Source organism: Dromaius novaehollandiae, chromosome 2, assembly GCF_036370855.1.
Source record: "Dromaius novaehollandiae isolate bDroNov1 chromosome 2, bDroNov1.hap1, whole genome shotgun sequence".
Lineage (NCBI taxonomy): Eukaryota > Metazoa > Chordata > Aves > Casuariiformes > Dromaiidae > Dromaius > Dromaius novaehollandiae.
Genome location: NC_088099.1, coordinates 6,876,317 through 6,893,824, shown reverse-complemented (window position 1 = coordinate 6,893,824; position 17,508 = coordinate 6,876,317). Strand labels below are relative to the sequence as shown.

The 17,508-nt window shown below is 46.7% G+C and overlaps 1 protein-coding gene across 1 annotated transcript in view; it reads right to left on the bottom strand.

Moving 5' to 3' along the window:
- Nucleotides 1–16,982, bottom strand: part of LOC135327664 (sodium channel protein type 5 subunit alpha-like) — a 44,312-nt gene extending 27,330 nt beyond the window's left edge. The window contains exon 1 of the mRNA XM_064508064.1: nucleotides 16,764–16,982. The gene's annotated coding sequence lies outside the window, so the exon portion shown is untranslated. The remainder of the gene's footprint in view (nucleotides 1–16,763) is intronic.
- Nucleotides 16,983–17,508: the final 526 nt, after the last annotated feature.

Genomic DNA, 17,508 nt, shown 5'->3' with positions numbered 1-17,508 from the left:
GACAAAGCTCTGCACTTACAAAATAAATTTTAAAAATAAAGGCAGGTAACTCAACTCATATGAATATCTCTTTGGACTTAAAGCTACACATACTCTCATGCTCACTGTACATGACAGTAAAATCACATTGGCATCCAAAGCTTTTTTCCTCTATAACACAGAATCTTTGCCATTTCCAACACAAAATTGCTACTTTGGTAGCAGTTCTTCAGATTGTCAAAATACGAAGTCCTTATGGACTCTTCTCACATAGAAGTCACCACTTGCCAAAACAGGGGCTTCTCAGTCTGTATTTAAGCACCTCAGAGAGCAACCAGACTCACAATCAAGATGCTGTTGCCTGGATCAGCATTTAACTATGAAAAAACAAAGAAAACTGTATATCTAACGCAAAATGCTGCTAACCATGAAAAAAACATGAAAAGCACAATAAACAGGAAGCATTCACTATAGCGATTTCATGTTGTAAAATGTGAAAGGAAGTCAAAACTAGCAACACAAAAACACACAAAACCTAATTTAGATTCCTAAATATTCCACACTGTGTTAAATGCTGTAAGTACTATAGATGATGGCAGGACCAGTTTGGCCATGGAGACCACATATCTACTAGTAATGGAGAGTAAAAGAGTCTACAGTCTGTGGTCCTGGTGACGGGTCAGAATCAATGAAGGCTGTTTGTCTCGCCAGTGCTTTCTCCGTTTTCCTCCCCCTTCCTCTGCCTCAGCCTTCGTCTCCTCCCTGGAGTCTGCAGCAGAGGGAAAAGAAACCCATGGCCTTGCACTGTGAAGGGCAGCACGGAGGCCTTCTCCTTCCATCCCTCCCACACAGGCTGTAGAAACAGCGTAGGTCTCCCGATACCCTGCTGCATCCAGATCACAGATCTCCTGCCCTCCCTGGGTTAATCCCCCCACTCTCACCGTCCACAGCCATACGAGCCACCAGTGTCCCCAGTGCAGGAGAGCTGGGCACACCTAGGCCATGCAGTGCAGAGCCATGCAAGAGAGCCTTGGCCTAGCTCCAAACGAGTAAAGGCATCCATAGCACATAATACAGCAGCACACAGCAATAGTAGGTCAGGTCCTAGAAGCAATAAAACCACATTAGCATGTAAAACTATGCTAAGTAGCCTCCCTGGTTGTGCCCTGAAAAAACATCCTCTGCTGGCAGCTCTTTACTGCAACCACTTAACATGGGTGCCTGGGATTTTTTAGGTGCAGTATGAAAGCCCTTGGGGCAGGGACTGTCTGTTGGGTTTGATGGGACCATGACTGACGATATGGGCCATTGGCAGCTTCCACAATCAGTTCTGGAGAGATACTGCTGCTCTTACGGCAGAGCTTCCTCCCACTCGGTGCTGGCTACCTGCGAGGTGCTTGGTACAGCCAAATGCATCATTATTATCAATATTTATTATTATTCTCAGAGTACATAAGAAAGGTGGATGGTCCCTGCCACATGGCACTTACAAACAGCCTAAATTCTTCACAGAGAATCCATGTTTCTTCCAAGTGCTGCAATCTTATAGCTGATACAAGGATGAGAGGGAAACCCAGCAGTGATTGGGGTTTTCCTACATATTTCCGCAGCAAATAACTGTTCATATTCCAAGTATAGCTATGCTGCAGGGTAATGAAAATTTTCTCATTTGAAAGTCATTTTCTTCCTCTGCATTTAGGACAATCAGCAGCATGAAGTATAAAATAATAATAAATACATATGCATCAGCCCAGCTTTCATGTTCAGCCACAGCCAGGATGCCTTGTGTCTCTCACTGAGGGACCCCAGGTTCAGTGGGTTTGAAAGGCTGAATTCTGATACTTTCATGTAAATGGAAGAAAAGCGCACTGACTTATAGGGATTCAGTCACAGTTTGGGAAATCACCTTTTCCCCTCCTAAGCCTTGGTGTTCAGCTCATTGGCCCAGTGCTTGTAGCTCTCTTCCCAGCCTGGGCTTTCCCACGGAGTGGAGAGCATATCCAGAAGTCCTGGATGTTTCAACTGAGCAAGAGAGTACTGAGGCCACTGACTGCCCAAACAGTGCTTTTTTTTGCAGTCTCTGGTTTAGGATGAGGTCAGAGATGGTGGAGTTACTTACTGCTTGGCTGGAGAAAGAAAGTGGCTGTAGGGTGTCTCTATTTTTGATCCTGGTACCATTTTTCTATGTCCCAATTATGTGTGTAGAAACACAGAAGAAAGAGACATGATGTTGTAATGATATTTCACAGGGGGGAAAGGGTATTTTCAGCTGCCATCACATGATATGATGTGGGTGCATCTACCAGATGGCTCTATGTTAATAGACAACAGGTTTGTATTCCCCTTAGTCTGCCCCTCATCCAAAAGCAGATTGAAGTTTGGCAATATGAAGCAGATTTATTCTACTGAGGGTTTCTGCAAAGAATAAATTTCACCCTTATGAAATGTTGGGGACTTCTCCCTTCCTCAGCTTCCCAGCTCTCTCCAAATACCTGCTGCATCATCCTTCAAATCTCAAACTGGCAGTGCAGGGCTATGGGAGGGGAAAGGTCCCACCACAGTGCGACAGTGTGGTCGCTCTCCTGGGCAGTGATGGGCTCAGAAAAGTTTCTGCCTCCTCCCCTATGCAGAGCAAAATGTTTCGCACAGTGCAAAGAAATGCTGCGTGCACTTAACCACGCTAAATACTAAAAAAAAAAAAAGAAGGAAAAAAAACCAAAAGCAAATAAAGTCAAGAATAATAAATGCAACTCATATGCCAATGATAAAGTTAAAACACACAGTGAGAAATCTGTGGCTATAGACATCTCTGGCCTTTTTAAGGACAAGAAGGAACTTTTCAAGTACATAAGAAACAAAATGAATACTATGAGCTCTGTCAGGCACAACACCAAGGAAAGGGCAGAAATGTTCAATATATTTTTCTGTTCTGTACTCAGGAAAAACGCATGCGACGAAGCAATATCATACTGAGAATGACATTCTTTTCATTTTAAAAGTGATAAAGAAGAACAATATACAGCATCCTCTGTAGCCAGACTTTTTAAATTAGCAAGTCAGGATAATTACACCCAAGAGTTAGTAAAGACGAAGCCAGGAGGTACCCTGAGACTCAGTGTTGCTTTCCTATGTATAGGGACACTGGAAAAAGTTGCAAGGCACCAGAAGAAAACAGTAATTGTGGCAGTAGGTGAAAAGTATGAACAGGAAGATCTGAGGGCCTGTCGCCCTGTCTGCTTTCTGGGCAAAGTAATGGAATAAGTGATGCAGGGCTCGGGTAGTCAAGGCTTAAAGGACAGTACCATAATTTGATGGGAATGGTACTTGAGTATAGTGTCCAGTTCTGAGGTCCACAACTCAAGGGTTGTGTTGATAAATTAGAAAGGTTTAGGGAAGTGTCACAAGGACAGTTAAAGGCCTGGAAAACAGGCTCATAATAAAATGATGCAGAGTGCTCAGCCATACCAAACAGAAAGTACAGGACGGATTAATCACTATACCTCTATCCTTAGACAAACAGCTATAACAATACTACTACTATAGATATCATACAGAGCTTTGCCATCTGTCAGACAAAGATAGAAGAAATCCAGTGGCCAGAACTTGAAGAAAAGAAATATAAATTAGGCATAATGTCCACACCTTTAACAAAATAATTTAACCATGATTTACCGAAGACTGTGAATTAACCAAAGACTGACTGATGGATAATCCACCACCCTCGGTTCATGTTTTCCAAATGGTATATGGTCTAGTTCAACAATAACGAATTCTTGGGAGTCTTCAGCTATTCTGGAGACAGAGTAGATGATCACAATTTTATTTCATGGTTTCATCATCCCTGGATTGTGAGGTTGAGCCTAAAGTTTATAGCCTGCATTTTTTACCCCACTACCAAACAAGCTGAAAGGCATACACAGAAATCTTGTATTTGGGCCTCAGAAGTATAACATAAAGTGTTCATGCAGCTTTGTCATAAAATGGGATGGGATGGACAAGAAAGCTATCCGGTTAAAAATAAAGAGATGCAATGGCGAGAAAGAAACATTACTGAAAACCTAGATGGGCAAATTGTCCCTCCCTTCCTACCCTCAGAAAGATAGCCCAGATCTCCGCTTCTTTTCTGCCCCAGTGCTGAGCAGAGGGCTGAATTACACACAGAGAGGCATCACCCCGCGACACCACCTCGCTGGCACCCAGCCTGCCAGGGAGTGGGAGATAGTCACCCTATAAATAGACTGCCCGCTGGTTTGGCTCTGCCCTCCCTCCTTCCCCCCAGGCGCACGCGACCAGTGGCCCGGCAAAACACGCGGATGAGTATAACCCCGTGGAGGGAGCAGAACAGGATTTCAGAGAGCCGGGGCAGCAACGTCCGAGCAAAGCCGAGCAGGTCTTCGCCTGCCCTTGCCCTTTGCAGGGGTATCGCTAGCCCCAAGCCCCGTCTCGGGCGCAGCGATGTCCGCGACGTTTCGCGTGAGGACAAGCACCGGGTGGGAACTGCAACCCGAGCCCCCAACTCCACTGGCGGCGGAGTGGCGAAGGGACATAACTGAGCCACAAAGGCCATCCCTGCCCTCGGGGACGCTGTCCCGGCCGGATCCAAAGCTAAAGCCGCTGTGAAGCGGCTCAGCTGCACTCTCATTGCATGACTAGCACAGCTCTCACAGCAGCTCCCCCGTTATTCCGCTATTTGAGGCTTTCTCCAGCCCAACCACGATCCAAACATCATGTGGAGGCCTATCCTTCAACAGTCGGTGGATTGCTGCAACTTCTGGTTCAAGGAACTGGCTTTTGCAGGCAGCAGAGCCTCACGGGAGAGTCGTTAATAGGAATTTCATTGACAGTGAAGATCCTCAGAGGACTTTGATGAACACTTGAACTTTAGTCTGACATTTAAGTGCCTAAAACTCTGTATGAAGCCCAAATTAAGAGATCTTATATTCTGCTATTGATGCTTTCTCTCATACACAGCTCTATAAAGCTCCTGAACATTAGTAACATTCCAGAAAGCATTGGTTCTGCTTTTAACTGCACACGACAAATTAAAATCAATTAGCGATTGATCTCAATTATGTTTTTTGAATTTATTTTTAGAGTGCAGTTCAGTAACCAAAGTGAGGAACTGCGATCAATGAAGCTAACTTGCTTTTTAGCAAAGCAATTGCCCAGATTATAATACATTTTGCAAAGTTTTCCAAGCTCATAAAGGCAACTGTGTAAATAATGTCGCTTATTGAATTCTGCAGAGTGCTCTAACAGCAAGACTAATGGGTAGCCTAGTGCATTGTGTAGTTGCTGTAAGCAATAACGTCCCATGCTAATCACAACAACTTTCACATTTGTTAACATTATAGAAACCTCCTGAAAGAAATAATGTATGAAGAAAAAATTCAAACATACGCAAAACTAGCTATGAACATAAAACCAGGTTTCAAACTAGCATTGGGTAGAGAATTAAAACCAACATGAGGATATTTTACTTCCCACAGACCTCAGTGTGGGAAGCACCCCATTCTGAGTCGTTTGGGGCAAAATGGTCCTGAGAACTGCCAAGCAAGCTGGGCTCCCACAATTTAAAATGAATAGGAACCGATGGTGCTCTGCACCTCAAGGTGAAATCTCGGTTACTGAAGTGAGAAGGGAAAATCCCCTTGCAGGAGGATTGTACCATTAGTAGGACTGTGCACAGGCTGGTGTAATACAGCAGCATGTATAACCTATGTTCAGTGTACATTTATTTTTGCACTACTACAAAGATCTCTCTCACTGGGTATTCAGTAAGTTATTACCCATTTCTTAATTGCAAGTGGGCCCCGTCAGGCTCTTTGGTACAGTGTGATCTAATGACAGTTCTGTTTTCACCATTTCATGCTGTATTTTTCCACAACAGCATCCCTCTGGGTTTCATTCAGGATCTGAAGAACCAGAAATGCCTGGCGTGAGAAGCACCGTGTGAGCTGTACTGGAAGCGTACCTGCCCTCATGCACTTCCTAGCACGGTTTCTAGGTCAAAGGAGTGTCCAAGTCTCAAATATGTATTTGAACTGAGACACCAAACTTTCCGAGGGCCACGTATCGCTGCTCAGCTTGTTTCCTGACTGAGCAGGGATTCAGGTGGATCCAGGTGGATTCAGGGATCCATGAGGAGTAATGTATCAGACCCTGAAAAGTTAAGACAACACTGCTCCCTGCCTACTCCACAGGGGCTATCTTGCCATAAAAGCAGTGTAAGTGGCACAGTTCTCACCTTGGAAAATAAACCTGCAAACCACTGGGATGATGTGGCTGGTCTGCAGCAGTTTTACAGCCACTGAGTGCTGCCAAAGGCCGAGGCCATCGCAGGCTGAGGGCATCGTGGGGAGAGGCCATAGTGGGCCAAGGGCATCACGGGCTGAGGCCATCGCGGGCTGAGGGCATCGTGGGCTGAGGGCATCACAGGGCGAGGCCATGGTGGGCCAAGGGCATCGTGGGCCAAGGGCATCATGGGCCGAGGGCATTGGTGAACCAAGAGCATTGTGGGCCAAGAGCATCACGGGCTGAGAGCATCGTGGGCCAAGGGCACTGAAGGCCAAGACCATGGTGGGCTGAGGGCGTCACAGGCTGAGGGCATCATGGGCCAAGGGCACATCCCGCCCTGCCAGGCCACAAGACTCACACCACTCCCTTCTGCTCCTTCCCTACAAGGGGAGGCAGGGCCGGTGAGGACAGTGCAGAGCACGAGGCACAGCTCGTTACACACCGCTGCACTACGTCTTCCTGTTACAACTTGACCCACAGGATGATGTTTCCCAGCCTTGCATTGTCATGATTTATGCTTGGAAGGCCCTGGTTTGGCTCATCAAGCAAAATGGCAGTGTGCACATCTCTCCCCTAACAAGACATTTTTCAGTTAAGAGAGATGACTCTATCCTGACTATTAGCTCCACCTCAGCCACCTCACAAAGTGCACCTTGTCATAAACACGCTGTGCAATATATAGGAAGAGCAGGTTTCCACTTGCAAGCGACAGCAGAGGCTGGGTTTGATTTAAAAAATGAAAGGAAGGCCCTGGGGGGAGGAGGAGAGGCCCGAAGGTGGCTCTGGGCCGCCTTTGAGCTCCCTTGATCCCGGGGCTGTGCTGGCAGCAGGCCCATCCCCGCCGTGGGCTGTTAATCTGCGCTGGCCGCCAGTGCCTCCCGGGAGGCTCCGTGGCAGCTGGGGATTACCGGGGGTCAGGGACACCCTCCATTTTCCCCTCCTTGTGTCCCCGTGATGGCCGGGCGCACGTCTATGAACTGACCTATAGGTGACAGCTCCCAGCACGATGGGGCATGTGCAACTGCACTGAAGCTGCATTTGCAAAACTCCTGCTTTATGCCTGATTGTATAGCGAGACAGAGAGCAGAAGGAGGGCCAGCATCCCTGGGACAACTTTTTGGCCGCTCTCTCACCTCCTCTGGCCCTGGGGCAGGCCCTGCTGAAAATAGCCCAGGAGCTCGCTCACACATGGGGTTACGGAAGAGGGCAATGTCGGAAGTGGCAAGTCATCGGTGGGGCTGGAGAAGAGAAGCCAACCTGCACCAGAGCCACAAGGAGAAGTAATCCCTGCCAACCCTTCTGCCTTCCCAGTCACATCGCATTAGCGTCCCATCTAGTGGGAACATGGGGAAGGTGCTGCCATGGGCACCGAGGCACCTTGCTCCAAGGCAGGTGAGGAAGGGCAAGAAGCAGTGAGGAGCTTCCCCTGCCCGTGGAACACCCCAACCCGACCTGTAACACCTGGTCTGCAGCACAACAGCCCTGTCCAGAGCCTCTTGAAGTCGAGGGAAATCTTTGCACTTCAGCAGGTGTGGATCAGGCGCTAAATCTTTACGACAGAGTCTTTTCAGATGAGACTGAAAATGAGATAATCCCTGGGACTGAAAACCCTGGGTTTTGTTTCCCAAGTTCCCTTTATAACTATGTAGTTAGCTTTATGTCACCTACATCTGGCATTATCTGATCTCATGAAAGTGATTAATGTAGGTTAAGCAGTCACTGGCCTGGCAACAGGATGCTAAACATTAAAATAAAATAAAATAAAATAAAATAAAATAAAATAAAATAAAATAAAATAAAACAAAACTATACTATATTATACAAAACAATATAATATAATACAATGCAATGCAATCAAAGTTCTATGAAAAAACCTACTTTAACTAACTTTAACTATCCACTATGCTGGGGATATGTGCTGTGCCGCAGTGTCGCTGAGGCACACTAGAGTCACTTTCTTATTCATGGTGCTCCTTCGAGGCTCTCTACTCTCTAACCAGAAACCTCTTTTCACAGAGTTTTGCAGAAACCAAGTATCTTTGAGTCAAGAACCTTTGTATCATTGTTCAGTGGGTTTAAAAGTTACAGGATAGGACAGATTCATAACAAGAGGAGTAGTAAAACCAGGCACCTCTAGGAAACCACAAAAATTGATTTTCTAAGGCTTTTCCAATGAATGACTAAACACATAGCAAATTAGAATTTGCTGAGCAACAAAATTATTGTGTTACTTCCTTCTTATGTTTAACCAATCCAAGCACTAAAGGGATACAAAACCACTCTATTTGATATAACAGTTAACCAAAAAATACCTAAAATAAATCTTTAGAATATTACAAGAGTGGAAATATTTCGGAAACATAATGCCTGATCCAAAGAAGTCAACAAGAACGTTACCTTTGGTATCAGCAGGCTCTGGATCAGGCCCTTAAAATAGTTCTGGAAGTGTTCCAGAAAACTTATTTCAGCTACATTTAAAATCTGTGCTTTGCAGCTATTCAGTAATTTTCGCTGTTGGTCTTAAACTATCCAGGGGACTTCTATGCTCATAAACGAGGTCTCCACTTCCCTGTTGTTGTGTTCACATTGACGCTGCATCACCGACTCCAATAAACAGTCTCCTGATTCACCCTGTTACGAGACAGCGAGCAGAATTAGGCACCAGAGATGTGCCTAAAAGCCTTGGTTTCAGGTTCTGAACATCGCTTCAGCTAATTAATAAAAGAAAACCACAGCCCAGAATCTTTCGATGTTTTCAGACCATAACTTCCTATTCACCCACTTGCTCTGTTCCCAGGAGTCCAGAATCACCAGGATTTTTCTTTTCTTTTCTTTTCTTTTTAAGTTTGGGGGTCGCTTTGCCATTCTCCATGCCTCTTCAGAAGAGACAGCATGTGACCCACTGCAATGTTCCTGGGGTGTTTCTGGCATCCAGCGAGAAATAGCTGAAAATTAGAGATCCTGGCTGGATCGTGGCTATTCGGCTCACAACACATGGAACAAGACCTATCAGGACCTCCCCGGTTTAACAAAATGGGTTAAACACAGGGAAAGCCAGAGGGTCCTTTTAACAAGCAGGCCAACTCCTCACAGACCAGACTGTTAAAAGGGCACGTGAGGAGCGCTGCATGTAGAAGTCCCCCGGCTATAGGCGAAAGCTGGTTTTACAGCCCGTCTTGGGCAGCCAGAGGGACATCTGTGCACCAGTGCGCAGCACTCCCGACTGCTTCTCTGGACCCTGCACAGTCACGAGAAAACTCCTGGGATCTCTCAAGTTTTGTCTGCTTTGTAGAGAAGAAAACCCAGTGCAACACACAACATCTTCCTTTAGGGTAAAAGAACACAGGAATGCATAGGCTTTCATATGAATGTTTCCACCCAAATTTCATCTTCCTGTGAAGACTTCTGAGCCTTGGTTTAAAGCTCACCAAACCAGCAGCAATAGGAGCAACCCGGACCTACAGAAACTTTGTTCTGGACACTAAGATATTACGTCCATGAACTAAAGTACTTCTTTAGCTCAAGCACTACTACAGAAGTATCAAGAAAAGATGGGATGGGGGCAGAACATGCAGGAAGAGAGGATTTATCCTGGCTTTTTCCTCCCATGCTGATGTGATGAATCATTTTTTTATTTTTTTTAGCTATGCAGCATGGTCTCATAACAACTATTTACTTTTCTCTCTTTATCTAACAGCTGTCTGTTGAGAAAGACCGAAAAAAAATCTAAACACGTTAAGAATGAAACTATTCATCTGCAATGTAAAATTACATGCTATATTTAAATCTTAGTATATTATCTTTCAGATTATGTTTAGTTTCAAGAGGAGGAAAAAATCCCTATTACTTTCTAAAATTAGCAACAGAATTTGTATATTGTTTTTATGGAGGGGGAGGGGGTCAAACACAACAGCTCTTTCTCAGAAACTTTTGCCAGAGAATAATTAATGGTTCAAGACAGGGAATCTGACTGGATCAGATGTATTTTGACGTTGGCACACAAACTGTCACCTAGAGCAAAAATGGGAAGTCCTTAGGGAGACTTCTGTGTAAATCTGGATTAGCTCTGCCGAAGTCAAATGAGCCGATCGGGATTTACGCCGACAGAGCCGAGAGCAGAATTTGAACCCTGTCTTCGGCCAATGTCGGGAATAAAAGATCTCTAAAAACTTCAGCAAGCCCACAGCCACACCGGTTAACTTTGCCACGCGCCACAGCCCTGCGGGGGTTATTTCCCCAGCGACACGCAGCCCATGCCGGCAGCAGCCCCTGCGCTCACATGAATGAGAATTACATGCATGCACGGAGGGAGATTAGCCCTTTCGACGTGAAACACTGTTGAAAAGAGATAAAGAAAAATTCTTAAGATACTTGCAGCGCTTTCCAGACCCTCTTATTGCAGGCGCTGCCGGCAGCTCTGCGAGCCCGTCCAGCGGCACGGGAACCGCGCATAGCTCTACGCTCGAGGCTCGAAACCAGGCTGGGAAGCAGCGAGGACGACACGCTCGGCCCCCGGGAGGGAGAGAGGGCGACTGCGTCACGCCGGAGCATGCTCTGCACTAATATGGGGAGCGGCGGTGGCCGGGAGCCCGCGTCCGAGAGGAAAGGACAACCCCCGTAACCCGAGAGCCGCAGCGGGCACGGGAACTGGGGTGAAGACGCCGCTGTTGGGGAGCTTTGGAGGGATTAAGCCTTCTGTGAGCCAGGAGACACAGCGTTTTAAGCTGCCAATGTCAGTGAAAGTAATATTCTTGGGTGCATGCAACTGCCTTACCCTCCACACCCGGCTCCATTAAACGCGGCATAATTACCCGGTTATAATAAGGCAGGTATTTTAAAGAGGCTGGAGTGTGATTTTATAATTGTGCATTATGTAACAGCTTCTGAAGTGCCAGACCTCAGACAACTCTAAGCGCCTGTCTGCAGGTCAGGCTGTAATACTCTAATGATGTGTTTCAAAGCTGTTCAGCCCGGGTTAAAATTCTTGCATTATTCTGCCCTCCCTTTCCCCCTCTCCCCATCCAGGAGCGTTTCCTGCATCTCCAGCGAGTCGTGGAGACTTGCAGAGTTTGCTTCCACCACCGAAAGCGTTCCTCTAACAGCTCTTCCACTTTTAATGGCTACATCATGGGGGCAAAAATGAACATTTCACCACAGAATCGCTTACGTTGATGGTATTTACACAATAGGGTTTTCTTTGAGTTGGCCCCCCACGGGGGTGAATCTAATTCATTTGAAATCGCTAGAAATGACCCCTCTGTGCTGTGCTGTTTTGACTACCTGCAATCCAATGGGCTCTGGTTTTGTAAACCTGAAGCTGTGACACACGTAAAGTTCATTTGACCTCCCTTTCTGCATGTTATAAGCCAGTCATGAAGAACAGCGGCATATTCAGCCACCAAGACACAAACTAAACTGTCCATTTCCTTGAATCATGTGACTATTTCATTGCGATACTAAAAAGAATCTTTGAAAAATCCCTCTGTAAATAATACTGTCTTTGAGAATGAATTTTGGTGTAAAAAGTTAGTATCTAATCTATCTCCAACTAATGGGTCCTGAAAGAAATTTCCCACGGGCAAGTTTTTCCATAACTTTGCATTGCATAGATTTTTCACTTTCCTCCAAAACATCTAAAAAGAGCAAAAAAAAGACCTCAGCCCCCCAAAACCTGATGTATTAGGTTCAGCCTGCAAATTCCATGAATTTTCAGAGACGCTCCTTGCTTCTAACACAGACACCTTACTTAAGTCCACAGTTTCCTTTTAGTCACCTAGCTTTTATACACTTAAACATGAACTGTCAGTATTTTTTTTAAAATGACCCATTTTAATACTGGAGTTGCATTCAGACTAATAAAACACAGCATGCAGATAATTTTCAAACAATAACTTGAATGTAGAGCAGGTTCACTACCTGGCAAATCCATCAAGCTTTAAAAATAATCTATAACAGGTTAGAGCTTTCTAAAATTGCAGTGGAAAGCCTGGTTCACAGAAGCTTAGTGAATCAGAAAAGTTCAATTCAAGTTGAAAGTTGAAATAAGCAGTCTCAGGGCTTACCACAGTGTTTTTAAATTTTCAGCATGTTTTGGTACAATCTTATTTGATGTGCAATATTGCTACATTTAAAAAGCTCTTGCAATATTACGATAAAAAAAATTAAAAAAAAAGTCATTTTTGTCATGCAGAATTGTAATTAAAAAGGCTTTGTTCATTCCAAGGAGCAGGGAGGCAAGTTTTGCTGTGAAAGATATGGGATCTTTTACCATCAACAAAAATTTTGCACTGGAAAGATTTGCCAGGCAACCTCCTAGCAGGGGGCCAGGTCGCACATTCTCAAAGGTGGCTGTACTAGAGAAGAGAGAATTTTTGTGCTTCATTTGCCGTCTTTCTTGGGAACATGCATCAGTGCACCGTGACCGAGAAGAAGGCTAAGAAGCAGGGACACAAACCACAGTCATAAGAGCTGGTGCTCTATGTATTTAATGACACCTCTATTTTCCACGCTGCTTCTATCGCCCCTTCCACACTGTCCCCAAGCTGCGTAGGGACTGCAATCAGGGATAAATCAGGTAAATTGGTTTTTCTCCAGGGCTGAAATCTGGATGGCGGCACAGAGGGATCTCACCCCACTGTGACGGGCAGCCCACAGCCGGTAAAGTGACATGCTGCCAGAAGGAGTGGGGAAAACAAATGAGGAAACACCATGAACGGCAAGAAAGCAAGGTGTCTGTGCAAGCATGACCACCACAGCCACAGCTGAACTTCGAGGAAGTCCCTGTCTGTATAATGGAGCAAAAGGCTCCTCCACAGCAAACTTTCTGAACTACCTGGATCTCTTCCGTGACACAAAAACCGCAAGAAGGAGAGAGGGGTTAGGGACATTCCAGTTCTGGAAAAGTTTTCTTTTCCTCATTATTAGTAACTCTAATTACTTTGAAAGAAGAGCAATGAGATAAATCCTGCAGAACCAGAAATGTGACCTGATTTCCTTCCTGATTTAGAAACTGTCACTTTGCAAGACAAACCCAAAGAGACAGAGCCAGGTCAAAGTGGGCCCATTAGTTTGGTTTGAAAAGTAAATAATAAACCAAGATTGATGGGAATATCACCAGGGTTTTCTTTTGGTAAATGTTTATAAAGACAATGTTATTTAAAAGATAAATAAACACGTTTATCTGAACTGTCTGCAGCCGTACATGACACCATGACAGGGATTTTCACCGCACGCAAATAGGAACAAAACCGACTGACTTTATATACTTCCCTCCAGGTTAGAGAGTAAAAATAAGAAGCAATGATAGGATTTCAGATATAAATTGCTTCATACTGTGATGAAGGCCCTACTCAAGAGTGCACGTAAACACAAGCTTAAAAGTCAAGCATAAATTAAGAGAGATGCTGCTTCTCTGATACGTGAGCTTTATTTAACAGGACTGAGAAATTACTTCTTGTCACCTTTTAACTGTCAGACCTATAATTTTCCAAAGTAATTCTTAAGGACAATTGCAGACAACTTACAAGGTAGCAATTTTCAGGAAGAACTGAGCATCCACCCTCTGAAAACAACAGGTCTCTTTCATGACTTTCAAACTGAGCTTCCAAATACGAAGGCATCTAAGGTGATACCAGATGATAACCTGTCCCTTCGGAAAAGCATGACCAGGATTTCCACACTGCAGCCCAACATGCCTTATCATGCGACCCCAAATGTTCTCTCCTCGCATACATGTGCAGAACCTTCCCTCAAGATACTAAATAGAAAATGCTTATGAAAGGAAAAGAAAATAAGATATCAATTCCCTTCTAATATCATATACTTTTTAAATTAAAAACTAGCTGTATTTCACTAATCTGCTACTCCTTTTTAAATATAATTTTGAGTACACATTTGATTAAAGAGTCCAGCAACTACTCCACAGTTTTCTGTGGCCCAGCAACTACGCCACAGTTTTCTGTAGCCTGCAGAAGTCCTGGGAGGTGTTAGCTGGTCCTGCAGGTGTTTGTCTACCGCAGTAAGCTCTGGGACACCCTTGCTGCAAGTCAGGAATACAATGCTTTCAACAGTGAAGCAGTTTTAAACCCTGTACCCATAAGCTGTCATTCAGAGTTAGGAAGCCTCCTGGTCTACATACACCCTTCATGGTCAAGGTATTTGGGTTACATACCCAATGATGTAATTGAATTCCTCTGCGATCTCTGACAAATGATTTAGCCTCCTCTAAAATGAGGGTATGAAACAATATCAGTTCTCTACCATACTGTACAGAGTTTCTGCATGCTTTAAATCTGCAGCACTCCGCACAGTGTAAACTACCCATGTGAACACGGGTATCAGAATTTGACCCTTTGTGGTTGCAAAGCCCTTTGAGAGGCTCAGACAGAAGTACAAAGCTGTATTATGGATAGCTTCAGATTAATATCAAGAACTGAGAAAAACCACATGTGACAACACTGATCTCCAATCACGTATGAGTTAAGTATCATATTCCCCTGTGATTATTTCTGGCAATACTGCAAACCGCCTTATACAAAGAATTGCATTCTACTTAAGTCTCAGATCTTTTGGAACGTAAATATGAAAATACCACAACTTGCACTGCAGGCTTCTGTTAATATTGCTTACTTGTTGATACACTTTCCCCCCCCCCCCCCCCAAAAACAGACTTTTTTCTTAAGAGCCTCTATTTCTAAAGATCCCTTTCAACCTTGTTGACCATATGAAAAGGCTTACACTAGAAAACAATATTTCCAAAATCATCAGTCATCACTCCTATCCCATTCATATCATTCCCATCCCATCCCATCCCCGACACTGAACTCCCCTCTATTTTTTTGGAACCAGCTAATGTCTCAGTGGAGGCAATGTACTCCAACCAACAGCAGCAACACCCTCAAATGCACCACTTTTTTGGCCCATTAGGATAAGGGGGATCCACTCCCCCCTGCCTTGCACCTCTGACCTTTTCGATTTTCTGCCACCAAAAGCTTATAGGATCTGCCGGATCCATCTGCGACTCCACCTGGCCTGCTTTCCCACGCCAAAAGAACGGATCAAATATACGTGTCTGAAAACACATCCCTGCTTCCTCTTGGTACCACCCGGGAGGTACCCTCCAACTCAAACCGCACCGCTTTAACACGACGGGAAGCCTGCAGCCATCACCTGCGCAAAACCCCGAAATCCTCGGAAATGACAGGAAAATGCACTTCAGCACCTTGGACAGGACACACCCGCACCCGCGCACACGCACGCAGCAGCGGCAAATTACCACATCAGCCCCGGCGCTGCCGAAACTGCACATGACCCTGCAGGACACATCTGCGGGCCTGTTTATTTTTAGTATTGACAAATCCTCTTTGAATCGCAGCGTTTATGACCGGTCTTTCGGGAGGAGTTGCTGGTCCCCCCGGAGGTGGGGGATATGGGGGCCACCAGCTCCAGACCCGGCACCCCTCTCCGGGGTCAACACCTGCCCCGGGCACAGCTGGAGAGGCTCAGCTGAAGCACCCACTAACCTCAACTCATCCTCTCCAGGCAAAACGAGACCTGTTGCTGTGCGTGTGAGTTGGCTGTGCACCTCTCTGCTTTTTAGAAGCTCCTCTTCACTCCCTCACCCCAAACCCCCAGGAAAAAAAAAATCCCATTACAGGCACGCTCTGGTTGCATAAGTTTTGCTTTAATTCAGCTTTCATTCTCTTGTACGGTGCTCCCAGTATGTCCCTGTTCCCCTCTAGGCTATCTTGATAAAATCATGATCACCTTGCCCGAGTGCAGCACAGCTCTCCGTGTTTTTATTTGCAGAAGTCAAGTAGAGTTTTTGATTCGGGCTGGTAAAAAAATCCAAATATTTTAAGCAGAGTTGTTCTACAAACCACTTGGAGGTGAGCAAGATATGCACACAATATGTCAGTCCTTACAACAAGTAATATCAGTATTAGTCTCACGATACAGAAGAATGACAAATTTTCCCTGCTGCCATGGAAATACCCCTTCTCAATTAATTTCTTCCCTTCCAACTGTGCCACCAAATTTCCGTTCAAACACATCTGCCATCACATTACATCCACCAAACTATTTCCTGAGTATCTTCCGTGTTGCTATTGTTATTATTTTTTTTAGGGCACTTTCGGGTGCAGAAGCAAGAGGGAAACTAGCTCGGTTCGCAACTAGAGTTACCCCTCGGCAGCAAAACCTCCGCTTTCGCACCCGGAGCGGCTCCGCCGGCCGCCCCGCGCTGCTCCCGCGCCCCCTCCGCCGCCCTCCCCGCGCGGGACGGCCCGGAGCGGCACCGGGGGCCGCAGGGGAAGGGGAGCGGGTCGCGGCGCTACCGGGTCCCCCGGCTGCAGGGGGAAGTTCGGGTCTCCGAGCAGGGGGAGGGCAAAATCCCAGCGCTACCGACTCCTCCTGCTCAGACACGCTCAGAACCGGGCTTCTTCGTGGCGTCCTTTTTATTAGCAAACAAGCAAAAAAGAGGAACTTACATTGGTTTATTTAATTTTTCCCGCTAAACCAAGAGTCCCAGATTCACTTCACTGTATCCACAGAGTTTAGTCCCCGGGCGAGCGCTCCCCGCGGCCAGGGCCATGGCGCTCGGTGCGCTCCGCGCCGCGGCGGCGCGCCGCTGCCCTCCGCGCCGCCCGCCGCCGCTCCCAGCTGCCCGGCCCGGCGGTGCCGCCGCCGTGCGCGCCGTGTGCGCCGCCCCGCGCAGCCCCGCGCCGGGAGCGGGGCGCCGCCGCCCCGGCACCGCCCCGCCGGCACCGCCCCGGCCCGGCCCGCGCCGCCCCGCCGCCGCCGCCGCCGCCGCCGCCATCCGCACCGGCACCGCGGCGCCCCCTGCCGGCCAGCGGCGGCGCAGCGGGGCCGGGGGGAGGGAGGAGGGAGGGGGGGGGAGTGAGGGGAGAGGGGGTAGGGAGGAGAAAGGGATAGGGAAGAAGGGGGGAGGGGGGAAGGATGGGGAGGGGGGAAGGACAGGGAAGACTAGGGAAGAAGGAGGGATGAGGAGGAAGGAGGGATGGGGAAGGATGAGGAGGGGAGAAGGATGGGGTGAAGTATGGGGAAGGATGGGGAGGAAGGAGGGGGAGGGAGGAAGTATGGGGAAGGATAGAGAAGAAGGAGGGATGAGGAGGAGGGAGGGATGGGGAAGGATGAGGAGGGGAGAAGGATGGGGTGAAGTATGGGGAAGGATGGGGAGGAAGGAGGGGGAGGGAGGAAGTATGGGGAAGGATA